The sequence below is a fragment of the Globicephala melas genome, chromosome 2 (genome assembly GCF_963455315.2).
Source record: "Globicephala melas chromosome 2, mGloMel1.2, whole genome shotgun sequence".
Taxonomy (NCBI): Eukaryota; Metazoa; Chordata; class Mammalia; order Artiodactyla; family Delphinidae; genus Globicephala; species Globicephala melas.
The window spans coordinates 54,045,780-54,072,283 of record NC_083315.2 but is presented as its reverse complement, the minus strand read 5'-3'; the positions used below and the strand labels follow the sequence as shown (position 1 = coordinate 54,072,283).

The window sequence follows — 26,504 nt, the reverse complement described above, 5'->3', positions numbered from 1 at the left end:
CATAGCGGTTCAAGTGTCTAGGCTGTTGGCTGGGTTCTCTTAATTGCATGGCTGTGGGTCACACATTGCTTCTAGAAGACCTGGGCCTCACTGTTTCTCCGAGGTCACGTCACTGACGGGCCCGGAGTGTGAATGTGCCAGGTACCACTGCAGTTGACCCCATTGGTGCAATGGTGTTCTCCGCCACAATGGGCATTGGAATGGCTCCCATGCCATTTGGTTGCAAGGGTTTCCCCACCACGTTGGGCTTCAGAATGTTTCCCATGTCATTACCTCTGTGTGTGAACCAAGGGTAGGTCACCTGTCTTGGCAGCAGCTCAGGAAGTGTGCCTACTGGTGAGTCTCCCTTGATCAGTCCAGCTGTTCCTCACGTGCCCTTTGTCACGGTTCCCTTCGAGCTGCTTTTGATGAAGGCCGTCATATTCGGCCAAGGCCCCTTCCCTTGTGGAAGATCTCTTCCCCGTAAGAGCGTGGCACTTGTGTGGAAGAATATGTGCCAAGGGCGGGCGTGTTCCCCTAGATGGCACCGGCTCTTAGTCTGAGGGGCCACAGTTGCCCAGAGGGTGTCTCAGGGGTTTAGGAAGACATCCTTCTGCTGTGGTGGATGGGAGAGCACTCAGGAGTGGAATTGCAGTGCCCGAGACCAGGGGGATTTTGGACAGCGGTGCTCTATGTCCTGATGGCCGCACCCTCTGAAGGCGTCAGCTCTATGTTGCTTTCACGTTTCCCTGCGGACCCACAGGCAAGATCTGCAGCAAATTAAATGTCGAGGGGAGACAGAGCACGCATCACTGAGGGACATCGCCCTTTCGCTCGGTGCACCCGTGCACCCTCCTAAAGAACGCATGTGTTCTCTCACCCCGAGCCAGGTGGAATGCCAGGAAAGGAATTCCAGCAGCAGATCAACCTGGGACCATCTGTATAATCCCTGACACCCGGTGAAGTGAGGAGGAGGAGTCTCACAGGGGTGTTGGCCCGCATTCCATGAGGATCCTGGTTTAACCCTTGTTGCGGTAAGTAGCACCTCTTTCCTGAAACCTAGAGGTTTGACCAAGGGAACATGTGCAACGGGGCTACACCCTCACCTTGTGGCCTTTTCCATGGGAACCCGAGCTTCGATGCCCTGAGAACTGGCTGCATTTCCTTCCCCAATGGCTTTGCTTTGTTCACTTCCGTATGCTGACGTGATTCAGCTCGCTGTCCGTACCGTGGTGGAATCTGCAAGTTTGCATGTCCAGCGTTTGAGCATGTGCTTGGCTCGACGATGACTTCCACAAACGCATTCCTTGGAAATCTGAACAAAATGAGTGAGAAATCCCTGCCGTCTCCTCCTTGGAACTGAGGTCCAACACGTGGCTCCCAAAAGGAAAGTAGGGAGAGGTTCGCGTTGCATTTGCTCCCGTGGGTGTCCACAGCCACGCTGTTTAAGTTGAGGCTTGTGGCCGTCTGATGGGGAGAAGAGGCATTGGGAAAGGAGCCTGGGATGCCAATCCAGGAGGGAAGGCTAGGGAGAGCGTGCCGTCTGTGGGTTCCTTGGTCTAGCCGGGACTGCTGTCCCCTGCCACGGTTCAGCATTCGGGTAGGAGAGGAAGCGTGAGCCCTTGGTGGTCCGGTCGCCTGCCCTTGAGTTCTACAGGCCTCCGCCACCGGCTACTCGTTGCCTTGTGCCCGCAAAGAAACGGAAGTCTGTAGGCTCAGGGTCAGAGCAGGATTCCTGGCCTAGGGCAGGCTTCTTTGCCATGTTCTGCTTGGGAGACCAGATGCAGTTTAGGTTTCTCCTGATAAGGGGAGAAATCCAATGGGCCATTGTCACCGGGAGGTTGGCCAAGCTAAGGGCTCCTCCTCGGGTTGTGTCTGGCTTGTGTGTGCTGTGTGAAAGGGCTAGAAAATGCCTTAGTGAAGATAAGTCACAGCAAGCTTCTTTGGTGAGGGGTGGCTCCGGCATCTTTCCCTGACACGTTGGGATCCCGGTGGAGAGAGGAGGGCAAGGCGAATGAAGCAGACACGAGAGATGGCTGGCTAATCCCACAGGTTTACTGGTGGGTGGATAGATCGATGGTGGTCATAGGCTTCCGGGAACACTTTTGGTATTCCCTCAGGGACATTTGGAGGCAAGTGTAGAGAGGGAACACGGGAGCACATCTGTGGCGTGTCTCGCTTGTTTCCCCTCCTTGGTCAATTTACTTCATGGCGGGTCCCTGTGCCAGGGAATGGTTGCCTTCGTGGCACAGTATGGTGTCTTCTCATGGGGGCTGATTTGGAGGCCGTGGGGTGTTTTGTCCCTGTCTGTCCACGTTCTCCCTGTGTTGAAGATGTGAAGGTGTTCCTCAGTACAGCCCTGCATCGGTACTACACCCAGCCCACCTAGCAGTCCTTGAGGATTGCAGACCTTCCCGGAGGTCTTTGGGCAAAACCACGCGGAAAGGGAGTCGGCTGCCAAGGAAAGGCTACAGGTTTCCGGGCCCGAGAGGATATGTGGTGCGGGGATCTTTTCTCCTGCCACCCGCTGGTGCTTTGAGACTGTGGTGTACGGCGTGCCTGGCCACAGTCCAGAGAAGTCATACCGGTTCAGGTGTCTAGGCTGTTGGCCGGGTTCTCTTGTTGCGCGGCTGTAGGTAACACGTTGCTTCTAGAGGACCTGGGCCTCACGGTTTCACCGAGGTCACGTCACTTACGGACCCAGAGTGTGAAAGTGCCAGGCAGCGCTGCAAGAGACCCAATTGCTGCAACAGTTTGCCCCGCCACGTTGGGCATCGTAATGGTTCCCATGCCATTACCTTTGTGTGTACAAGGGTAGGTCGTCTGTCCTAACAGCAGGCCAGGAAGTATGCCTGCTGGTGAGTCTGCCTTGATTAGTCCAGGTGTTCCTCACGTGCCCTTGTCGTGGGTCCCTATGAGCCGCTTTTGGTGGAGGCCGTCATATTCGGCCGTGTGCCCTTCCCTTGTGGAAGATCTCTTGATCTTCCGGGCACGTCCACTGTGTGGAGCCATGTGTGCTTAGAGTTGGTGTGTTCCCCAAAAGTCACTGGCTCTTAGTCTGAGGAGGCACAGTTGCCCTGAGCGTGTCTCAGGGTTTCCGGAAGACATCCTTTAGCTGTGATGGAGGGGAGAGTGCTCAGGAGAGGAATTGCAGGGCCCGAGGCCAGGGTGTTGTTGGACAGCGGGGCTCTTTTTCCTGATGGCGGCACGCTGTGAAGGCGTCTACGCCACATTGCTTTCACATTTACATGCGGACACCCAGGCACGATGGGCAGCAAATGAAATGTTGAGGGGATATAGAGCACGCATCACTAGATGGTATCGCCCTTTCCCTCGGTGCGCCCGTGCACCATCCTCAAGCACGCGTGTGTTCTCTCAGCCCGAGCCAGGTGGACTGCCAGGGACGGAATCCCAGCAGCAGAGCAGCCTGGGGCCATCCGTATAATCCATAATACCTGGTGAAGGGAGGAGGAGGAGTCTCGCAGGGGTGTTGGCGCACATTCCATGAGGATCCTGGTTTAAACCTTGTTGCGGTAAGTGGCACTTCTTTGCTAAAACCTAGAGGTTTGGCCACGGGAACTGAAAACCGGTGCTACAGCCTCATCTTCTGTCTTTTTCCTGGGGAACATGAGCTTCGATGACCTGAGAACTGGCTGCATTTCCTGCCCCATGGCTCAGATCTGGCCGCTTCTGTATGCTGACATGATTCAGCTCACTGGCCGTCCCTTGGTGGAATCTGCAACTTTGCATGTCCGGCGTTTGAGCATGTGCTTGGATCGATGATGACCCCCACAAATGCATTCCTTGGAAATCTGAACAAAATGAGTGAGAAAACCCTACCGTCTCCTCATCGGAACTGAGGTCCAGCACGTGGCTCCCAAAAGGAAAGTAGGGAGAGGTTGAGGTTGCGTTTGCTGCCGTGTGTGTGTACAGCCACGTTGTTCAAGTGGAGGGTTGTGGCCGTCTCGTGGGGAGAAGAGCCATTGGGAAAGGAGCCTGGGATGCCAATCCAGGTGGGAAGGCTAGGGACAGCGTGCCGTCTCTGGGTTCCTTGGTCGAGCCAGGACTTCTGTCCCCTGCCTCGGACGAGCATGCGGCTAGGAAAGGAAGCGTGAACCATTGGTGGTCCTATCGACTGCATTTGAGTTCTACAGGCCGCCGCCACCGGCTACTCGTTGCCTTGTGCCCTCACGGAAAGAGAAGTCTATGCTCAGGGTCAGAGCAGGATTCCTGGCCTAGGGCTGGCTCTTTGTCATGTTCTGCTTGGGAGACCAGATGCAGTTTAGGTTTTTCATGATGAGGGGAGAAATCCAATGGGCCATTGTCCCCGGGCGGTTGGCCAAGCTGATGGCTCCTCCTCGGGTTGTTTCCGGCTTGTGAGTGCTGTGTGAACAGGCTAGAAAATGCCTTAGTCAAGATAAGTCACAGCAAGCTTCTTTGGTGAGGGGTGGCTCTGGCATCTTTCCATGACACGTTGGGATCCCGGTGGAGAGGGAAGGGCAAGGCTACTGATAAAGACACATGAAATGGCTGGCTAAGCCCACATGTCTACTTGTGGGTGGACAGATTGACAGAGGCCATAGGCTTCCAGGAACACATTTGATATCCCCTCAGGAGCATTTGGAGGCACGTATAGAGAGGGAACACGGGAGAACTTCTGTGGACTGTCCCGCCTTTTTCCCCTCCTTGGTCGATTTACTTCCTGGTGGGTCCCTATGCTAGTGAATGGTTGCCTTTGTGGCACAGTATTGTGTCTTCTCATGGGGGCTGATTTGGAGGTCGTGGGGTGTTTTGTCCCTGTCTGTCCACGTTCCCCCTGTGTTGAAGGCGTGAGGGTGTTCCTGAGTCCAGCCCAACATCTTTACTAAACCAGGCCCACATAGCGTTCCCTGAGGTTTGCAGCTCTTCCCGGAGGTCACTGGGCACAACCATGCGGAAAAAAGGGAGTCGGCTGCCAAGGAAAGGCTATAGATTGAAAGGCGGGTGAGGGTGTGTGGTGCGGGGGTCATTTTTACTGCCACGCGCTGGTGCATCCAGACTGTGGTATCTGGTGTGCCTGGCCACAGGCCAGACGAGTCATAGCGGTTCAAGTGTCTAGGCTGTTGGCTGGGTTCTCTTAATTGCATGGCTGTGGGTCACACATTGCTTCTAGAAGACCTGGGCCTCACTGTTTCTCCGAGGTCACGTCACTGACGGGCCCGGAGTGTGAATGTGCCAGGTACCACTGCAGTTGACCCCATTGGTGCAATGGTGTTCTCCGCCACAATGGGCATTGGAATGGCTCCCATGCCATTTGGTTGCAAGGGTTTCCCCACCACGTTGGGCTTCAGAATGTTTCCCATGTCATTACCTCTGTGTGTGAACCAAGGGTAGGTCACCTGTCTTGGCAGCAGCTCAGGAAGTGTGCCTACTGGTGAGTCTCCCTTGATCAGTCCAGCTGTTCCTCACGTGCCCTTTGTCACGGTTCCCTTCGAGCTGCTTTTGATGAAGGCCGTCATATTCGGCCAAGGCCCCTTCCCTTGTGGAAGATCTCTTCCCCGTAAGAGCGTGGCACTTGTGTGGAAGAATATGTGCCAAGGGCGGGCGTGTTCCCCTAGATGGCACCGGCTCTTAGTCTGAGGGGCCACAGTTGCCCAGAGGGTGTCTCAGGGGTTTAGGAAGACATCCTTCTGCTGTGGTGGATGGGAGAGCACTCAGGAGTGGAATTGCAGTGCCCGAGACCAGGGGGATTTTGGACAGCGGTGCTCTATGTCCTGATGGCCGCACCCTCTGAAGGCGTCAGCTCTATGTTGCTTTCACGTTTCCCTGCGGACCCACAGGCAAGATCTGCAGCAAATTAAATGTCGAGGGGAGACAGAGCACGCATCACTGAGGGACATCGCCCTTTCGCTCGGTGCACCCGTGCACCCTCCTAAAGAACGCATGTGTTCTCTCACCCCGAGCCAGGTGGAATGCCAGGAAAGGAATTCCAGCAGCAGATCAACCTGGGACCATCTGTATAATCCCTGACACCCGGTGAAGTGAGGAGGAGGAGTCTCACAGGGGTGTTGGCCCGCATTCCATGAGGATCCTGGTTTAACCCTTGTTGCGGTAAGTAGCACCTCTTTCCTGAAACCTAGAGGTTTGACCAAGGGAACATGTGCAACGGGGCTACACCCTCACCTTGTGGCCTTTTCCATGGGAACCCGAGCTTCGATGCCCTGAGAACTGGCTGCATTTCCTTCCCCAATGGCTTTGCTTTGTTCACTTCCGTATGCTGACGTGATTCAGCTCGCTGTCCGTACCGTGGTGGAATCTGCAAGTTTGCATGTCCAGCGTTTGAGCATGTGCTTGGCTCGACGATGACTTCCACAAACGCATTCCTTGGAAATCTGAACAAAATGAGTGAGAAATCCCTGCCGTCTCCTCCTTGGAACTGAGGTCCAACACGTGGCTCCCAAAAGGAAAGTAGGGAGAGGTTCGCGTTGCATTTGCTCCCGTGGGTGTCCACAGCCACGCTGTTTAAGTTGAGGCTTGTGGCCGTCTGATGGGGAGAAGAGGCATTGGGAAAGGAGCCTGGGATGCCAATCCAGGAGGGAAGGCTAGGGAGAGCGTGCCGTCTGTGGGTTCCTTGGTCTAGCCGGGACTGCTGTCCCCTGCCACGGTTCAGCATTCGGGTAGGAGAGGAAGCGTGAGCCCTTGGTGGTCCGGTCGCCTGCCCTTGAGTTCTACAGGCCTCCGCCACCGGCTACTCGTTGCCTTGTGCCCGCAAAGAAACGGAAGTCTGTAGGCTCAGGGTCAGAGCAGGATTCCTGGCCTAGGGCAGGCTTCTTTGCCATGTTCTGCTTGGGAGACCAGATGCAGTTTAGGTTTCTCCTGATAAGGGGAGAAATCCAATGGGCCATTGTCACCGGGAGGTTGGCCAAGCTAAGGGCTCCTCCTCGGGTTGTGTCTGGCTTGTGTGTGCTGTGTGAAAGGGCTAGAAAATGCCTTAGTGAAGATAAGTCACAGCAAGCTTCTTTGGTGAGGGGTGGCTCCGGCATCTTTCCCTGACACGTTGGGATCCCGGTGGAGAGAGGAGGGCAAGGCGAATGAAGCAGACACGAGAGATGGCTGGCTAATCCCACAGGTTTACTGGTGGGTGGATAGATCGATGGTGGTCATAGGCTTCCGGGAACACTTTTGGTATTCCCTCAGGGACATTTGGAGGCAAGTGTAGAGAGGGAACACGGGAGCACATCTGTGGCGTGTCTCGCTTGTTTCCCCTCCTTGGTCAATTTACTTCATGGCGGGTCCCTGTGCCAGGGAATGGTTGCCTTCGTGGCACAGTATGGTGTCTTCTCATGGGGGCTGATTTGGAGGCCGTGGGGTGTTTTGTCCCTGTCTGTCCACGTTCTCCCTGTGTTGAAGATGTGAAGGTGTTCCTCAGTACAGCCCTGCATCGGTACTACACCCAGCCCACCTAGCAGTCCCTGAGGATTGCAGACCTTCCCGGAGGTCTTTGGGCAAAACCACGCGGAAAGGGAGTCGGCTGCCAAGGAAAGGCTACAGGTTTCCGGGCCCGAGAGGATATGTGGTGCGGGGATCTTTTCTCCTGCCACCCGCTGGTGCTTTGAGACTGTGGTGTACGGCGTGCCTGGCCACAGTCCAGAGAAGTCATACCGGTTCAGGTGTCTAGGCTGTTGGCCGGGTTCTCTTGTTGCGCGGCTGTAGGTAACACGTTGCTTCTAGAGGACCTGGGCCTCACGGTTTCACCGAGGTCACGTCACTTACGGACCCAGAGTGTGAAAGTGCCAGGCAGCGCTGCAAGAGACCCAATTGCTGCAACAGTTTGCCCCGCCACGTTGGGCATCGTAATGGTTCCCATGCCATTACCTTTGTGTGTACAAGGGTAGGTCGTCTGTCCTAACAGCAGGCCAGGAAGTATGCCTGCTGGTGAGTCTGCCTTGATTAGTCCAGGTGTTCCTCACGTGCCCTTGTCGTGGGTCCCTATGAGCCGCTTTTGGTGGAGGCCGTCATATTCGGCCGTGTGCCCTTCCCTTGTGGAAGATCTCTTGATCTTCCGGGCACGTCCACTGTGTGGAGCCATGTGTGCTTAGAGTTGGTGTGTTCCCCAAAAGTCACCGGCTCTTAGTCTGAGGAGGCACAGTTGCCCTGAGCGTGTCTCAGGGTTTCCGGAAGACATCCTTTAGCTGTGATGGAGGGGAGAGTGCTCAGGAGAGGAATTGCAGGGCCCGAGGCCAGGGTGTTGTTGGACAGCGGGGCTCTTTTTCCTGATGGCGGCACGCTGTGAAGGCGTCTACGCCACATTGCTTTCACATTTACATGCGGACACCCAGGCACGATGGGCAGCAAATGAAATGTTGAGGGGATATAGAGCACGCATCACTAGATGGTATCGCCCTTTCCCTCGGTGCGCCCGTGCACCATCCTCAAGCACGCGTGTGTTCTCTCAGCCCGAGCCAGGTGGACTGCCAGGGACGGAATCCCAGCAGCAGAGCAGCCTGGGGCCATCCGTATAATCCATAATACCTGGTGAAGGGAGGAGGAGGAGTCTCGCAGGGGTGTTGGCGCACATTCCATGAGGATCCTGGTTTAAACCTTGTTGCGGTAAGTGGCACTTCTTTGCTAAAACCTAGAGGTTTGGCCACGGGAACTGAAAACCGGTGCTACAGCCTCATCTTCTGTCTTTTTCCTGGGGAACATGAGCTTCGATGACCTGAGAACTGGCTGCATTTCCTGCCCCATGGCTCAGATCTGGCCGCTTCTGTATGCTGACATGATTCAGCTCACTGGCCGTCCCTTGGTGGAATCTGCAACTTTGCATGTCCGGCGTTTGAGCATGTGCTTGGATCGATGATGACCCCCACAAATGCATTCCTTGGAAATCTGAACAAAATGAGTGAGAAAACCCTACCGTCTCCTCATCGGAACTGAGGTCCAGCACGTGGCTCCCAAAAGGAAAGTAGGGAGAGGTTGAGGTTGCGTTTGCTGCCGTGTGTGTGTACAGCCACGTTGTTCAAGTGGAGGGTTGTGGCCGTCTCGTGGGGAGAAGAGCCATTGGGAAAGGAGCCTGGGATGCCAATCCAGGTGGGAAGGCTAGGGACAGCGTGCCGTCTCTGGGTTCCTTGGTCGAGCCAGGACTTCTGTCCCCTGCCTCGGACGAGCATGCGGCTAGGAAAGGAAGCGTGAACCATTGGTGGTCCTATCGACTGCATTTGAGTTCTACAGGCCGCCGCCACCGGCTACTCGTTGCCTTGTGCCCTCACGGAAAGAGAAGTCTATGCTCAGGGTCAGAGCAGGATTCCTGGCCTAGGGCTGGCTCTTTGTCATGTTCTGCTTGGGAGACCAGATGCAGTTTAGGTTTTTCATGATGAGGGGAGAAATCCAATGGGCCATTGTCCCCGGGCGGTTGGCCAAGCTGATGGCTCCTCCTCGGGTTGTTTCCGGCTTGTGAGTGCTGTGTGAACAGGCTAGAAAATGCCTTAGTCAAGATAAGTCACAGCAAGCTTCTTTGGTGAGGGGTGGCTCTGGCATCTTTCCATGACACGTTGGGATCCCGGTGGAGAGGGAAGGGCAAGGCTACTGATAAAGACACATGAAATGGCTGGCTAAGCCCACATGTCTACTTGTGGGTGGACAGATTGACAGAGGCCATAGGCTTCCAGGAACACATTTGATATCCCCTCAGGAGCATTTGGAGGCACGTATAGAGAGGGAACACGGGAGAACTTCTGTGGACTGTCCCGCCTTTTTCCCCTCCTTGGTCGATTTACTTCCTGGTGGGTCCCTATGCTAGTGAATGGTTGCCTTTGTGGCACAGTATTGTGTCTTCTCATGGGGGCTGATTTGGAGGTCGTGGGGTGTTTTGTCCCTGTCTGTCCACGTTCCCCCTGTGTTGAAGGTGTGAGGGTGTTCCTGAGTCCAGCCCAACATCTTTACTAAACCAGGCCCACATAGCGTTCCCTGAGGTTTGCAGCTCTTCCCGGAGGTCACTGGGCACAACCATGCGGAAAAAAGGGAGTCGGCTGCCAAGGAAAGGCTATAGATTGAAAGGCGGGTGAGGGTGTGTGGTGCGGGGGTCATTTTTACTGCCACGCGCTGGTGCATCCAGACTGTGGTATCTGGTGTGCCTGGCCACAGGCCAGACGAGTCATAGCGGTTCAAGTGTCTAGGCTGTTGGCTGGGTTCTCTTAATTGCATGGCTGTGGGTCACACATTGCTTCTAGAAGACCTGGGCCTCACTGTTTCTCCGAGGTCACGTCACTGACGGGCCCGGAGTGTGAATGTGCCAGGTACCACTGCAGTTGACCCCATTGGTGCAATGGTGTTCTCCGCCACAATGGGCATTGGAATGGCTCCCATGCCATTTGGTTGCAAGGGTTTCCCCACCACGTTGGGCTTCAGAATGTTTCCCATGTCATTACCTCTGTGTGTGAACCAAGGGTAGGTCACCTGTCTTGGCAGCAGCTCAGGAAGTGTGCCTACTGGTGAGTCTCCCTTGATCAGTCCAGCTGTTCCTCACGTGCCCTTTGTCACGGTTCCCTTCGAGCTGCTTTTGATGAAGGCCGTCATATTCGGCCAAGGCCCCTTCCCTTGTGGAAGATCTCTTCCCCGTAAGAGCGTGGCACTTGTGTGGAAGAATATGTGCCAAGGGCGGGCGTGTTCCCCTAGATGGCACCGGCTCTTAGTCTGAGGGGCCACAGTTGCCCAGAGGGTGTCTCAGGGGTTTAGGAAGACATCCTTCTGCTGTGGTGGATGGGAGAGCACTCAGGAGTGGAATTGCAGTGCCCGAGACCAGGGGGATTTTGGACAGCGGTGCTCTATGTCCTGATGGCCGCACCCTCTGAAGGCGTCAGCTCTATGTTGCTTTCACGTTTCCCTGCGGACCCACAGGCAAGATCTGCAGCAAATTAAATGTCGAGGGGAGACAGAGCACGCATCACTGAGGGACATCGCCCTTTCGCTCGGTGCACCCGTGCACCCTCCTAAAGAACGCATGTGTTCTCTCACCCCGAGCCAGGTGGAATGCCAGGAAAGGAATTCCAGCAGCAGATCAACCTGGGACCATCTGTATAATCCCTGACACCCGGTGAAGTGAGGAGGAGGAGTCTCACAGGGGTGTTGGCCCGCATTCCATGAGGATCCTGGTTTAACCCTTGTTGCAGTAAGTAGCACCTCTTTCCTGAAACCTAGAGGTTTGACCAAGGGAACATGTGCAACGGGGCTACACCCTCACCTTGTGGCCTTTTCCATGGGAACCCGAGCTTCGATGCCCTGAGAACTGGCTGCATTTCCTTCCCCAATGGCTTTGCTTTGTTCACTTCCGTATGCTGACGTGATTCAGCTCGCTGTCCGTACTGTGGTGGAATCTGCAAGTTTGCATGTCCAGCGTTTGAGCATGTGCTTGGCTCGACGATGACTTCCACAAACGCATTCCTTGGAAATCTGAACAAAATGAGTGAGAAATCCCTGCCGTCTCCTCCTTGGAACTGAGGTCCAACACGTGGCTCCCAAAAGGAAAGTAGGGAGAGGTTCGCGTTGCATTTGCTCCCGTGGGTGTCCACAGCCACGCTGTTTAAGTTGAGGCTTGTGGCCGTCTGATGGGGAGAAGAGGCATTGGGAAAGGAGCCTGGGATGCCAATCCAGGAGGGAAGGCTAGGGAGAGCGTGCCGTCTGTGGGTTCCTTGGTCTAGCCGGGACTGCTGTCCCCTGCCACGGTTCAGCATTCGGGTAGGAGAGGAAGCGTGAGCCCTTGGTGGTCCGGTCGCCTGCCCTTGAGTTCTACAGGCCTCCGCCACCGGCTACTCGTTGCCTTGTGCCCGCAAAGAAACGGAAGTCTGTAGGCTCAGGGTCAGAGCAGGATTCCTGGCCTAGGGCAGGCTTCTTTGCCATGTTCTGCTTGGGAGACCAGATGCAGTTTAGGTTTCTCCTGATAAGGGGAGAAATCCAATGGGCCATTGTCACCGGGAGGTTGGCCAAGCTAAGGGCTCCTCCTCGGGTTGTGTCTGGCTTGTGTGTGCTGTGTGAAAGGGCTAGAAAATGCCTTAGTGAAGATAAGTCACAGCAAGCTTCTTTGGTGAGGGGTGGCTCTGGCATCTTTCCCTGACACGTTGGGATCCCGGTGGAGAGAGGAGGGCAAGGCGAATGAAACAGACACGAGAGATGGCTGGCTAATCCCACAGGTTTACTGGTGGGTGGATAGATCGATGGTGGTCATAGGCTTCCGGGAACACTTTTGGTATTCCCTCAGGGACATTTGGAGGCAAGTGTAGAGAGGGAACACGGGAGCACATCTGTGGCGTGTCTCGCTTGTTTCCCCTCCTTGGTCAGTTTACTTCATGGCGGGTCCCTGTGCCAGGGAATGGTTGCCTTCGTGGCACAGTATGGTGTCTTCTCATGGGGGCTGATTTGGAGGCCGTGGGGTGTTTTGTCCCTGTCTGTCCACGTTCTCCCTGTGTTGAAGATGTGAAGGTGTTCCTCAGTACAGCCCTGCATCGGTACTACACCCAGCCCACCTAGCAGTCCCTGAGGATTGCAGACCTTCCGGAGGTCTTTGGGCAAAACCACGCGGAAAGGGAGTCGGCTGCCAAGGAAAGGCTACAGGTTTCCGGGCCCGAGAGGATGTGTGGTGCGGGGATCTTTTCTCCTGCCACCCGCTGGTGCTTTGAGACTGTGGTGTACGGCGTGCCTGGCCACAGTCCAGAGAAGTCATACCGGTTCAGGTGTCTAGGCTGTTGGCCGGGTTCTCTTGTTGCGCGGCTGTAGGTAACACGTTGCTTCTAGAGGACCTGGGCCTCACGGTTTCACCGAGGTCACGTCACTGACGGACCCAGAGTGTGAAAGTGCCAGGCAGCACTGCAAGAGACCCAATTGCTGCAACACTTTGCCCCGCCACGTTGGGCATCGTAATGGTTTCCATGCCATTACCTTTGTGTGTACGACAAGGGTAGGTCGTCTGTCCTAACAGCAGGCCAGGAAGTATGCCTGCTGGTGAGTCTGCCTTGATTAGTCCAGGTGTTCCTCACGTGCCCTTGTCGTGGGTCCCTATGAGCCGCTTTTGGTGGAGGCCGTCATATTCGGCCGTGTGCCCTTCCCTTGTGGAAGATCTCTTGATCTTCCGGGCGCGTCCACTGTGTGGAGCCATGTGTGCTTAGAGTTGGTGTGTTCCCCAAAGGTCACCGGCTCTTAGTCTGAGGAGGCACAGTTGCCCTGAGCGTGTCTCAGGGTTTCCGGAAGACATCCTTTAGCTGTGATGGAGGGGAGAGTGCTCAGGAGAGGAATTGCAGGGCCCGAGGCCAGGGTGTTGTTGGACAGCGGGGCTCTTTGTCCTGATGGCGGCACGCTGTGAAAGCGTCTACGCCACATTGCTTTCACATTTACGTGCGGACACCCAGGCACGATGGGCAGCAAATGAAATGTTGAGGGGATATAGAGCACGCATCACTAGATGGTATCGCCCTTTCCCTCGGTGCGCCCGTGCACCATCCTCAAGCACGCGTGTGTTCTCTCAGCCCGAGCCAGGTGGACTGCCAGGGACGGAATCCCAGCAGCAGAGCAGCCTGGGACCATCCGTATAATCCATAATACCTGGTGAAGGGAGGAGGAGGAGTCTCGCAGGGGTGTTGGCGCACATTCCATGAGGTTCCTGGTTTAAACCTTGTTGCGGTAAGTGGCACTTCTTTGCTAAAACCTAGAGGTTTGGCCACAGGAACTGAAAACCGGTGCTACAGCCTCATCTTCTGTCTTTTTCCTGGGGAACATGAGCTTCGATGACCTGAGAACTGGCTGCATTTCCTGCCCCATGGCTCAGATCTGGCCGCTTCTGTATGCTGACATGATTCAGCTCACTGGCCGTCCCTTGGTGGAATCTGCAACTTTGCATGTCCGGCGTTTGAGCATGTGCTTGGATCGATGATGACCCCCACAAATGCATTCCTTGGAAATCTGAACAAAATGAGTGAGAAAACCCTACCGTCTCCTCATCGGAACTGAGGTCCAGCACGTGGCTCCCAAAAGGAAAGTAGGGAGAGGTTGAGGTTGCGTTTGCTGCCGTGTGTGTGTACAGCCACGTTGTTCAAGTGGAGGGTTGTGGCCGTCTCGTGGGGAGAAGAGCCATTGGGAAAGGAGCCTGGGATGCCAATCCAGGTGGGAAGGCTAGGGACAGCGTGCCGTCTCTGGGTTCCTTGGTCGAGCCAGGACTTCTGTCCCCTGCCACGGACGAGCATGCGGCTAGGAAAGGAAGCGTGAACCATTGGTGGTCCTATCGACTGCATTTGAGTTCTACAGGCCGCCGCCACTGGCTGCTCGTTGCCTTGTGCCCTCACGGAAAGAGAAGTCTATGCTCAGGGTCAGAGCAGGATTCCTGGCCTAGGGCTGGGTCTTTGTCATGTTCTGCTTGGGAGACCAGATGCAGTTTAGGTTTCTCATGATGAGGGGAGAAATCCAATGGTCCATTGTCCCCGGGCGGTTGGCCAAGCTGATGGCTCCTCCTCGGGTTGTTTCCGGCTTGTGTGTGCTGTGTGAACAGGCTAGAAAATGCCTTAGTCAAGATAAGTCACAGCAAGCTTCTTTGGTGAGGGGTGGCTCTGGCATCTTTCCATGACACGTTGGGATCCCGGTGGAGAGGGAAGGGCAAGGCTACCTATAAAGACACATGAAATGGCTGGCTAAGCCCACATGTTTACTTGTGGGTGGACAGATTGACAGAGGCCATAGGCTTCCAGGAACACTTTTGATATCCCCTCAGGAGCATTTGTAGGCACGTGTAGAGAGGGAACACGGGAGAACTTCTGTGGACTGTCCCGCCTTTTTCCCCTCCTTGGTCGATTTACTTCATGGCGGGTCCCTATGCTAGTGAATGGTTGCCTTTGTGGCACAGTATTGTGTCTTCTCATGGGGGCTGATTTGGAGGTCGTGGGGTGTTTGTCCCTGTCTGTCCACGTTCCCCCTGTGTTGAAGGTGTGAAGGTGTTTCTCATGTCAGCCCAGCATCATTCCTATACTCAGACCACATAGCATTCCTTTAGGTATTTAGCTCTTCCCGGAGGTTAGTGGGCGCAACCATGTGGAAACAAGGGAGTCGGCTGCCAAGGAAAGTCTACAGTTTTATGGGCAGGAAATGGTGTGTGGTGTCGGGGTCATTTTGTCCAGCCCCCCGCTTGTGCTGCGAGCCTTTTTTCTCCAGTGTGGCTGGCCTCACGCCAGACCAGTTATGCAGGTTCAAGTGTCTAGGCTGTTGGCTGGTTCTCTCATTTCACACCTGTGTGTGACCTGTTGCTTCTGGAGGACCTGGGTCTCACATCTTCTCCAAGGTGTTTTCACTGACGGGTCCATAGTGTGAAAGTGCAAGGCACCACAGCAACAAGGGTTTGCCCTGGTAATTTGGGCCTCTGAATGGCTCCTATGCCATTAGCTTTGCCTGTTGTCCAAGGGAAGCTCCTCTGGCTTGTCAGGAGGGCTGGAACTATGCTTGCTCTTGAGTCCCCCTTGGTCAGTCCAGGGGTTCCTTAGGTGCCCTTTGTCATGGGTCACTATGAGCCGCTTTTAATGGAGGTCATCACATTAGGCTCAAGGCCGTTCCCTTGTGCAATATCTCAGGGCCGACATTTCCCATTGAGGGCGAGTCCATTAAGTGAAAACCTATATGCCAAGAGTGGGTTTGTTCTCTTGGAGGGCGTGGCTCTTAGGCTGAGGGATCCCATTTCCCCTGAGGTTTTCTGGGGCGTTCAGGATGACATCCTTCTGCTGTGTCAGTGTGGAGGTCACTCACGAGGGGAATTGCAGTGCCGTACTGGGGGTTAATGGATGGCAGCACTCATTGTGCTAATGGCCGCACATTCTGAAGGTGTCTGCACCACGATGCATTCATGATTGGCTGCAGACACACAGGCAAGATGGGCAGCAAATTTAATGTTGAGGTGAGAAAGAGTGCACATCACTGGGTGGTATCGCCCTTTCCCTCTGTGCACCCGTGCACCATCCTCAAAAGTGCATGTGTTCTTTTACCTCAAGCCAGGTGGAGTGCCAGGGAATGAATGCCAGCAGCAGCATGGCACCCTCCGTATAGTCCGTGATACCCAGTGAAGTGAGGACAGTGCGGCAAGGTGATGCAAGGTGAAGGAGTCTTGGAGGGCTGTTGGCGTGAAGTCCTTGAGGTTCCTTATGGAAACCTTGTGGCAGTAAGCAGAACTTCTTTGCAGAAACGTAGATTTTTGGCCACAGGTACTTGTGCACCAAGACTACACCCTCACCTTCTTGGCTTTTCCAGGGGCACCCAAGCTCCAATGCCCCGACACTTGGGTGCACTTCCTTCCCCATGGCTCGGCTCTAGCCACTCCTGACTGCTGACATGATTGAGCTCACTGGCCCTCCCACGGTGGAGGCTGCAACTTTGCACATCCAGCCTTTGAGCAGGTGCTTGGATCAATGATGACTCCCATAAATGCATTCCCTGGAAATCTGAACAAAATGAGTGAACAATCTCTACTGTCTCCTCATTGGAACTGAGGTCCAGCACGTGGCTCCCAAAAGAAAATTACAGAGAGGTTCACACTGCATTTGCGACCTTGGGCATCTGCAACCACGTTGTTCACATTGAGGGTGGTGGCCTCCTCATGAGGAAAGAGCCATTTGGAAATGAACAAGGGATGTCCATCCACATGGGAATGCTGGGGATGGCTTGATGACTCTGGACCCCTGAGTCTAGCCAGGTCTCCTGTCCCCTTCTGCGGTTCAGCATGCAGGTGGGTGTGGAAGTGTGAGCCATTGGTGGATCTCTGGCCTGCCATTGAGTTCTATAGGCCTCCCCTGCCCTCTGGTCATTGCCTCATGCCCTCAAGGAAACACAAGTTTCTGCAATCAGGGTCAGAGCAGGAGTCCTGTCCTAGGCCTGGTTTCTGTGTCATGTTCTGCTTTGGAGACAGGATGCAGTTTAGGTTTCTTCTGATGATGGGGAGAAATCAAATGGGCCACTGTTCCCCAGAGTCTGGCCAAGCCCTTGGCTCCTCCTCGGGTTGTGTCCCACTTGTGTGTTGTGTGTAGAGGGGCTGGAAAATGCCTTAGGCAATTCCCTGGGAAATCAAGCTTCTTTGGTGAGGGGTGGTCTGGCACCTTGCTGTGAGGCATTTGGATCCTGGTGGAGAGAGAAAGGCAAGGCGAGTGGGAAATACACGTGAGAGTGTTGGCTAAACCCACAGGTTTACTCATAGGTGGATAGATTGATGGTGGCCTTTAGGTTCCCAGAACTCCTTGGGATGCCTTCAGGCATATTTGCAGACACGTGTAGGAAAGGATTACGGGTACATGTTCATGGACAATCCCCCCCTTTTCCTCTCCTTTGTTGATTTGCTTCATGGCAGGTCACTGGTCCAGCGAATGGTTGCCTTCGCGGCACAGTATTGTGTCTTCTCATGGGGGCCGATTTGGAGGCCGTGGGGTGTTTTGTCCGTGTCTTTCCACGTTCCCCCATGTGTTGAAGATATGAAGGTGTTCCTCAGGAGAGCCCAGCATCATTTCTATGCCCGGTCCACATAGCGTTCTCTGAGGTTTGGAGCTCTTCCTGGAGGTCATTTGGTGCAACCATGCACAAAACAAGGGAGTCAGTGGCCAAGGAAAGGCTACAGATTTAAGGGCAGGAGAGGATGTGTGGTGCAGGTGTTAGTTTGTCCTGCCACTCGCTGGTGCGGCAACCCTATGGTCTCCAGCGTGCCTGGCCTCAGGCCAGAGAAGTCATGTCGTTTCAAGGGTCCTGGCTCATGGCTGGGTTCTCTCGTTGTGCAACTGTGGGTGACACATTGGTTCTGTAGGTCCAGGGTCTCACGCTTATTCCAAGGTCACTGATGGGCCTAGAGTCCGAAAGTGCATGGTGCTGCGGTCAGTTACCCAGTTGCTGCAAGGGTTTGACCCTCAACTTTGGGCATTGGAATTGCTCCGGTGCCATTAGCTTTGCGTGTGGTACAAGGGAAGGGCCTCTGGCTTGGCTGGAGACCAGGAAGCATGCCTGCTGGTGAGTCTCCCTTGGTCAGTCCAGGGGTTCCTCAGGTGCCCTTTGTCACAGGTCCCTTCGAGCCACTTTTAATGGAGGTCATCGAATTCGGCCAAGGGCCCTTCCCTTGTGGAAGATTGCAGCGACCACGTTTCCCCTTGAAGGGGAGTGCAATGTGAGGAAGCGTATGTGCCAAGAGCAGGTGTGTTCCCCTGGTTGGCAGTGACTGTAAGTTGGTGGGGCCCCAGTTCCCCTGAGGGTGTCTCAGCAGTTCAGGATGACATCCTTATGCTGTGTCTGCGGGGAGGTCGCTCAGGAGGGGAATTGCAGGGCCTGTACCAGGGGGTTGATGGACAGCGGTGCTCTTTTTGCTGATGGCCACGTGCTCTGAAGCCGTCTGCCTCATGATGCATTCATGTTTGGCTGTGGGCACACAGACAAGCTGGGCAGCAAATGAAATGTTGAGGCAAGATAGAGCACACATCACTGGGTGGTACGCTCTGTCCCTCTGTGCACCCATGCACCATCCTCAACCGTGCGTGTGTTCTCTCACCCCGAGCCAGGTGGAGTGCCAGTTAATGAATGGCGGCAGCAGCGTGGGGCCTTCTGGATAGTCCATGATACCCAGTGACGTGAGGACAGTGTGGCAAGGCGAGGCAAGGCAAGGTGAAGGAGTTTCGGAGGGGTGTTGGCGTGAAGTCCTTGAGCTTCCTGGTGGAAACCTTGTGGCAGTAAGTGGAACTTCTTTGCCGAAACCTAGATGTTTCGCCATGGGGACTTGTGCACTGGGACTACACTCTCACCTTCTGGGCTTTTCCCATGGCACCGAGCTCCAATGTCCTGCGATGTGGCTGCACTTCCTGCTCCGTGGCTCGGCTCTGTCTACTCCTGACTGTGGACATGATTGAGCTCGCTGGCCGCCGGTGGTGGAGGCTGCGACTTTGCATGTCCAGGCTTTGAGCAGGTGCTTCGATCGATGATCACTCCCATAAATTCATTCCTTGGAAATCTGAACAAAATGAGTGGGCAATCCCTACAGTCTCCTCATTGAAACTGAAGTCCAGCACATGGCTCCCAAAGGAAAAATAAGGAGAGGTTCATGTTACATTTGCTACCGTGGGCAGCTGCAGCAACTTTGTTCAGTTTGAGGGTGGCAGGCTTCTTGTGGGGAAAGAGCCATTGCGAAGGAGCCTGGGATTCCCTTCCACGTGGGAAGGCTAGGAACAGCATGCCATCTCTGAGCACCTGAGTCTAGCCAGGACTGCTGTTCCCTGCCACAGTTCAGCCTTCTGGTGGGAGAGGAAGCATGAGCCATTGGCGGTACTATGGCCTGCCATTGAGTTCTACAGGCCTCTCCCGCCCCCTGGTCGTTGCCTTGTGCCCTCAAGGAAGCAGAAGTCTCTGCGCTCAGGGTCAGAGCAGGAGTCCTGGCCTACGCCAGGCTCCTTGGTAGATGGGATGCAGTTTCGGTTTCTCCTGCTGATCGGGGATAGTAAACGGGCCCCTGTTGGGCTTCCCTGGTGGTGCAGGGGTTAAGAATCTGCTGGCCAATGCAGGGTATACCGGTTCGATCCCTTGTCCGGGAAGATCCCACATGCTTCAGAGCAACTAAGTCATGCATCACAACTACTGAGCCTACGCTCTAGAGCCCGCGAGCCACAACTACTGAGACCACATGCTACAACTACTGAAGCCATGCGCCTAGAGCCCATGCTCCACAACAAGAGAAGCCGCTGTAATGACAAGTCTGCTTACCACAGTGAAGAGTAGCCCCCACTTGCCACAACTATAGAAAGCCCTCACACAGAACAAAGACCCAGTGCAGCCAAAATAAATAAATAAATAATTTTTTAAAAAAATGGGCCACTGTCCCGGACTTGGGCCAAGCTGATAGCTCCTCCTCAAGTTGTGTCCCTCTTGTGTGTTACGTGTGGAGGGGCTGGAAAATGCCTTAGGTAATTACCAGGAAAATCAAGCTTCTCTGGTGAGGGGTGGCTCTGGAACCTTGCGGTGAGATATTTCGATGCTGGCAGAGAGAGAAAGGCAAGGTGAGCAGGAAACACACGTGCGAAGGCTGGCTAAGCCTGCAAGTTTTACTGGTGGTAGATAGATTGATGGTGGCCATAGGGTTCCTGGAACTCCTTTGGGATGCCTTCCAGCACATTTGGAGGCATGTGTAGAAAAGGATTAAGGGTGCATGTTCGTGGACCACCCCACCCTTTTCCTTTCCTTTGTTGATTTGCTTCATGGCAGGTCACTGTGCCAGCGAATGGTTGCCTTCCCGGCACAGTATTGTGTCTTCTCATGGGGGCCAATTTGGAGGCCGTGGTGTGTTTTGTCCCTGTCTGGCCACGTTCCCCCTGTGTTGAAGATATGAAGGTGTTCCTCAGGACAGCCCAGCATCGTTTCTATACCCGGCCCACATAGCGTTCCCTGAGGATTTGAGCTCTTCCTGGAGGTCATTGAGCACAACCATGCAGAAACAAGGGAGTCGGCTGCCAAGGAAAGGCTACAGGTTTAAGGGCAGGAGAGGATGTGGAGTGCAGGGATCATTTTATCCTGCCACCCACTGGTGCGGTGAACCTGTGGTCTCCGGCATGCCTGGCCTCAGGTCAGAGAAGTCATGGCTGTTCAAGGGTCCAGGATGTTGGCTGAGTTCTCTTGTTGTACGACTCTTGGTGACACGTTGGTTCTGGAGGACCTGGTCTCATGGTATCTCTGAGGACATGGCACTGACGGGCCCAAATTATGAAAGTACAAGGCGCCATGGCAAGTTACCCAGGTGCTGCAAAGGTCTTTTGCTGCACCTTTGGGCATCAAATTGGCTCTGATGCCATTTGCTCTCTGTGTGGTCCAAGTGAAGGTCCTCTGGCTTGGCTGGAGACCAGGAAGCATGCCTGCTGCTGTTCACCCTTGTTCAGTCCAGCGGTGCCTCAGTGCCCTTTGTCCTGAGGCCTGAGGAACCCCTTTTGATGGAGGTCATCACTTTCGGTCATGGCCATTCCCTTGTGGAAGATCACAGGGACCCTGTTTCCACTTGATGGCGAGTCAGTTGTGCGGAAGTGTATGTTCCTAGAGCAGGTGTGTTTCCCTAGAGGGCAGTGGCTCTTAGGCTGAGGGAGCCCAGTTCCCCTGAGGGTGTCTCTGGTGTTCAGGATGACATCCTTTTCCTGTGTCGGAGAGAGGAGAGCTCAGGAGAGGAATTGCAGGGCCCGAGAGCAGGGGGTTGTTGGACAGTGGCGCTCTTTGTCCTGATGTCTGCATGCTCTGCAGGCATCCACATCCCGATGCATTCACATTTGGCTGCTGATACACAGACAAGATGGGCAGCAAATGAAATGTTTAGGCGAGATAGAATGCACATCCCTAGGTGGTATCGCCCTTTCCCTTGGTGTGCCTGTGCACCATCCTCAAGCATACGTGTGTTCTCTCACCCCGAGCCAGGTGGAATGCCAGGGAACGAATGCCAGCAGCAGCCTGGAGCCCTCCATATAATCCGTGATACCCGGCGAAGTGAGGACGATGCAGAAAGGCAAGGTGTGGTGTAGGAGTCTTGGAGGGGCGTTGGCGTGCAGTCCGTAAGGATCCTGGTTTAACCCTTGTGGCGGTAAGCAGCACTTCTTTGCTGAAACCTAGATGTTTGGCCAGGGGAACTTGTGCACTGGGACTACACCCTCACCTCTGGTCTTTTCCTGGGGAACACCAGCTTCGATGCCCTGAGACTTGGTTGCACTACCTGCCCCATGGCTTTGCTCTGGCCACTCCCGAATGCTGACATGATTGAGCTCGCTGGCCGTCCCATGGTGGAGGCTACAACTTTGCATGTTCAGCGTTTGAGCATGTGCCTGGATCGCTGATCACTCCCACAGATGCATTCCTTGGAAATCTGAACAAAATGAGTGAGAAATCCCTACCGTCTCCTCATTGGAACTGAGGTCCAGCACGTGGCTCCCAAAAGGAAAGTAGGGAGAGGTTCACATTGCATTTGCTGACATGGGTGTCCATAGCCTCGTTGTTCAATTTGAGGGTGGTGGTCTTCTTGTGGGGAGAAGAGCAATTGGGAAAGGAGCCTGGGATGCCCATCCAAGTGGGAAGGCTAGGGATAGCATGCCGTCTCTGGGCGCCTTTGTCTAGCCATGACTGCTGTCCCCTACCGTGGTTCAGCATGCGGGAGGGAGAGGAAGTGTGAGCCATTGGTGGGCCTATCACCTGCAATTGAGTTCTACAGGCCTCCCCCACCCCCTGGTCGTTGCCTTGTGCCCTCAAAGAAACAGAAGTCTGTATGCTCAGGGTCAGAGAAGGAGTCCTGGCCTATGCCAGGCTTCTTTGTCATGTTCTGCTTGGGCGACCGGATGCAGTTAAAGTTTCTCCTGATGATCGGGGGAAATCAAGTGGGCCAGTGTCTCTGGGAGTTGGGCCAAGCTGATGGCTCCTCCTTGGGTTGTATCCCTCTTGTTTCTTGTTATGGTTCAAAAATGCCTTAGGCAATTCCTGGTGAAATCAACCTTCTGTGGTGAGGGGTGGCTCTGACACCTTGCCGTGTGGTGTTTGGATCCTGGCCCAGAGAGAAAGCAAGGCGAATGGGAAATACACGTGAGATAGTTGGCTAATCCCACAGGTTTACTGGTGGGTGTGTTGATCGACAGTGGACATAGTCCATTCCTTTGTGATGCTCTCAGGCGCGTTGGAGGCACATGTAAGGAAGAAATACGAGGTGCAATTTTGTGGATCATCCCACCCTTTGCCTCTCCTTTGTCGATTTGCTTCATGACTGGTCCCTGTGCCGTCAAATGTTTGCCTTCGTGGCATAGTATGGTGTCTTCTCATGGGGCCCGATTTGGAGGCCGGGGGGTATTTTGTCCCCTTTTTGTCATGGTCCCCCTGTGTTGAAGATGTGAGAGTGTTCCTCAAGACAGCCCAATGTCTTTTCTGTACCCAGCCTGCATAGCATTCCCTGAGGCTTATAACTCTTCCCGGATGTTATTGGGCGCCTCCATGCAGAAACAAGGGAGTCGGCTGCCAAGGAAAGGCTACAGTAGGTTTAAGGGCAGGAGAGGATGTGTGATACGGGGGTCATTTCGTCCTGCCACCCACTGGTGCAGCGAGCCTGTGTTCTCTGGCATTCCTGGTCTCAGGCCAGAGAAGTCATGCCATTTCAAGAATCCATGCTGTTGTCTCGGTTCTCTCTTTGTGCGGCTGTGGGATATACGTTAGTTCTGGAGGACCAGGGTCTCATGGTTTCTCCGAGGTCATGGCACTGACAGACCCAGAGTGTGAAAGTGCAAAGCACCACGGCAAGTTACCCAGTTGCTGCAAGGGTTTTGTCCCGCAACTTTGGGCATCGGAATGGCTCCTATGCCATTAGCTGTCCGTGTTGTCCAAATGAAGAGACTCTGGCTTGGCTTTAATTTCATATGGAACTGTGCTCGTTAGTTCCCCTTACCTAGCTAAGTGAGCCAGGTCCAAGTGGTTTGTTGACTTTTTATCTTATATCCTTACAGTTTTTCCATTCTTTTTGTAATGTGTCCCAGCAAACTAATTTATTCTAGCTTTGTTAATCATGATTATTTTTTATAGTAAATATTCATCTTTTGTCATTAGCCAGTTTTTTCCTTGAATTTTATTATATGTGTTATATTGTGATAAAGTTGCCATTTTCTTCAGACAGTGTTGTTTTGTTTGTTTTTTTCAGAGACTACGTTTTACATTTTCAAATGGTTTCCATCAAGAATTTTAATAGACCCTGTGTGTTCATAGGGGATAGTGTCTTTTTTGACCTTATTTTGTTATTTATTTGTCCTTATAATGTCATTGTCATAGTCTTCTATTTTTCCTCTTTTTTTTTAATATGGACCGTTTTTAAAGTCTTTATTGAATTTGTTACAATATTGCTTCTGTCTATTTTTTATTTTTCTTGGCCACGAGGCATGTGGGAGCCTATGTCCCTAACCAGGGATCGAACCCCCACCCCCTGCATTGGAAGGCAATGTCTTTACCACTGGACTGCCTGGGAAGTCCCTAGATATTTTTTAAATTAATAAACTACAACTAAATATTTCTCAGTGCTGTGTCAGGTACACCTTCTTTCATTTTTTGCTTTCATATTTTCCTGAAATGTTATTTTATAATTGAACTTTTTAGTTTTACATTTTATTTCCAGCTACCTTTTTGATTACAGTGTTTTAACTGTAGAATTTTTTAAATTCTGAATTCATGCTTTTATATGTTTGTCCTACAACTTCTGTATTTTTAACCTTTAGTTGATTAGTATTCTTTTTTAATGAGTTATTTAATATCTAGCAATCTTTTCTTTTTAATCACACAGATTGTTATTAGGATTTGTTTCTTAGATTTTATTTTCTGGTTTTAAAATGATTTTTATCTATTGATCCACACTAATTTCTCTTAATATTTTTCCTGTTTTGTCAGCTCTAATAGTGAACCTATCTGGTGAGATTTTCATATTTATTATATAGGTTAATTTGTATTTCAGTTATTTATTTGTTTATTTACAATTCATATTATTTACTGGAGATTATTTTTTTTTATTTTAAGGTATTTTTTATTTACACTGTAAAATTTGTTCATCAATATTTTAATATTTTTTCTATAACTGCATTTTTAAGCTTTTGTTTCCTTCATTGATTTTCTGGTCGCATTCTGTTCATGATTATTTTTCTTGTATAGTGTGATTTTTTCATTCCTGTTAGGCAGGGTTTTTTTATTTTTATTTTTATTTTACGGTACATGGGCCTCTCACTGTTGTGGCCTCTCCCGTTGCGGAGCACAAGCTCCGGAAGCGCAGGCTCAGAAGCCATGGCTCATGGGCCCAGCCGCTCCACGGCATGTGGGATCTTCCCGGACCGGGGCACGAACCCATGTCCCCTGCATTGGCAGGCAGACTCTCAACCACTGCGCCACCAGGGAAGCCCAGGCAGGGTTTTTTTAAATTGAAGTATAGTTGATAAACAATGTTGTAACTATCTCTGCTGTACAGCAAAGTGACTCTGTTATACACACATACACATTCTTTTTTTATATTCTTTTCCATTATGGTTTATCATAGCATATTGTATATAGTTCCCCATGCTATATATTAGGACCTTGTTGTTTATCCATTCTAAATGTAATTGTTTGTGTCTACGAACCCCAAACTCACAGTCCATCCTTCTTTCTCCTCCCATCCCCCTTGGCAACCACAAGTCTGTTCTCTATGTCTATGAGTCTGTTTCTGTTTTGTAGATAGGTTCATTTGTGCCATAATTTAGATTCTATGTATAAGTGATATCATACTGTATTTGTCTTTCTCTTTCTGACTTACTTCACTTAGTATGATAATGTCTATTTGCATCTCTATTGGGCAGTTTTTCATATTATATTAGGATACCTGATCTCTATTTAATTTTTTATTTTAATTCCATGATCCCTGTGTTGGTTTATTTCAATGTCTTATCACATTTTTCTAGGGTGTGGTTTCAATTGCAGTCTGATTGTCAGAGCCGATTTGGTGCTGTTTTGATCCCTTGGTTTCTTTGGTTTTGCTGGACATTCACATAGCTCCTACTAGTCCTGTATAAGGTGTTGGAAGGTTTTTTCTAGACTGGGTTACCTAAGGCTCTCACTGGGGTAAGGGAGACTCCAGCATACAGAAATGAATAGTTCCTCTTAATTAAGGCTGCTCAATAACATGGGATGACCTGACCTTTGTCACCCGGTTTTTAGCCTTTTTAGATACAGAAAGAGTTTCTCTCCTCTAGACATCTTCGAGGCTAACTAAATGAGAATACCTGCAGTGTAGGGACTCCTAGGCCAACTGATCAGTGAATGGGTTACAAATCTTTGCTCACTTTTGCTCTATTTTTGTAGTTCAACTTAGAATCAGCACTTGTTTTTTTATGAAAGAACTAATTTTTTTCACCTTGAGAAGTGAAATGATGGAGAATATCATGACTAAATCTGCCATCCAAACCTCACAGTCCAGTGGGAATTCTCACACTGGTAAGTATTTTGTCCTGAGAATACTGACATTAGAGCATTGTAACATTCCAATGATAATAAAACTCTGGCCAAGCTAGTCAACTGTGAGACTAGGTCATTGACTGTGATGATTGGTCTCTGTGATTTAAAACTGCAGGTCATTGTGTCTGAGGGTGTTGGAATCCTGAGTGCTCAGTCTCTGCCACATATCTCACGTTTAATGTTCTTCTACAAATGTACCTGTATTGATGATGACTTCAGAAATGGATCTCAGAGGAGTCTGAATGAAATGACTGACAAAATTACTTCTGTGAGTTGAGGTCCAGCACAAGGCACTATACTAGGCAAAAAATGGAGGGAATTCAGTTGATCAAGAAGTATTACCAATAGTGACTATAGTATTTGAAAGTTAACCTGGTTGCATAAATTATAGGAAGTAAATTTTATAATTGTCTATAAACATCTGATTATCTGGTGGCAGAAAATACTGGACAATATTTGCTCTGATGGAGGGTAGAGATTAACACAATTAATATTATTGGAATAACTTCAGAAATATTTCAGGAGAGAAATACATTATTTTA

The 26,504-nt window shown here is 52.2% G+C and overlaps 1 long non-coding RNA gene and 9 other non-coding genes across 35 annotated transcripts in view; all 10 read left to right on the top strand.

The window, feature by feature from the left end:
* The first annotated feature begins 1,255 nt into the window (after positions 1–1,255).
* Positions 1,256–1,347, top strand: LOC132596920 (small nucleolar RNA SNORD116). The gene has a single exon (XR_009563241.1). It is a non-coding gene; the product is annotated as a small nucleolar RNA SNORD116 (small nucleolar RNA).
* A 2,405-nt stretch (positions 1,348–3,752) lies between these two features.
* On the top strand, positions 3,753–3,844 carry LOC132596903 (small nucleolar RNA SNORD116). The gene has a single exon (XR_009563224.1). It is a non-coding gene; the product is annotated as a small nucleolar RNA SNORD116 (small nucleolar RNA).
* A 2,467-nt stretch (positions 3,845–6,311) lies between these two features.
* Positions 6,312–6,403, top strand: LOC115850667 (small nucleolar RNA SNORD116). Its single transcript, XR_004038457.2, has one exon. It is a non-coding gene; the product is annotated as a small nucleolar RNA SNORD116 (small nucleolar RNA).
* A 2,016-nt stretch (positions 6,404–8,419) lies between these two features.
* The window catches only part of LOC115849793 (uncharacterized), a 48,381-nt gene continuing 30,296 nt past the window's right edge, over positions 8,420–26,504 (top strand). For 4 of the 26 annotated variants that reach the window (XR_009562914.1, XR_009562913.1, XR_009562911.1 and 1 more), the window contains exons 1-5: positions 14,874–16,702; positions 18,016–18,145; positions 18,507–18,674; positions 21,388–21,550; positions 25,810–25,941. This is a non-coding gene — a long non-coding RNA (uncharacterized lncRNA). Of the gene's footprint in view, positions 8,569–10,127; positions 11,126–13,495; positions 13,627–14,856; positions 16,703–18,015; positions 18,146–18,502; positions 18,675–21,383; positions 21,551–25,809; positions 25,942–26,077; positions 26,231–26,504 lie in introns of those variants that run through there. The other 22 variants (XR_009562903.1, XR_009562902.1, XR_009562893.1 and 19 more) reach the window with 21 other exon arrangements.
* LOC132596902 (small nucleolar RNA SNORD116) lies at positions 8,809–8,900 on the top strand. Its single transcript, XR_009563223.1, has one exon. It is a non-coding gene; the product is annotated as a small nucleolar RNA SNORD116 (small nucleolar RNA).
* Positions 11,368–11,459, top strand: LOC132596919 (small nucleolar RNA SNORD116). Its single transcript, XR_009563240.1, has one exon. It is a non-coding gene; the product is annotated as a small nucleolar RNA SNORD116 (small nucleolar RNA).
* Positions 13,867–13,958, top strand: LOC132596901 (small nucleolar RNA SNORD116). The gene has a single exon (XR_009563222.1). It is a non-coding gene; the product is annotated as a small nucleolar RNA SNORD116 (small nucleolar RNA).
* LOC115850382 (small nucleolar RNA SNORD116) lies at positions 16,380–16,471 on the top strand. Its single transcript, XR_004038381.1, has one exon. It is a non-coding gene; the product is annotated as a small nucleolar RNA SNORD116 (small nucleolar RNA).
* Positions 18,914–19,005, top strand: LOC115850383 (small nucleolar RNA SNORD116). The gene has a single exon (XR_004038382.1). It is a non-coding gene; the product is annotated as a small nucleolar RNA SNORD116 (small nucleolar RNA).
* On the top strand, positions 21,791–21,882 carry LOC115850381 (small nucleolar RNA SNORD116). The gene has a single exon (XR_004038380.1). It is a non-coding gene; the product is annotated as a small nucleolar RNA SNORD116 (small nucleolar RNA).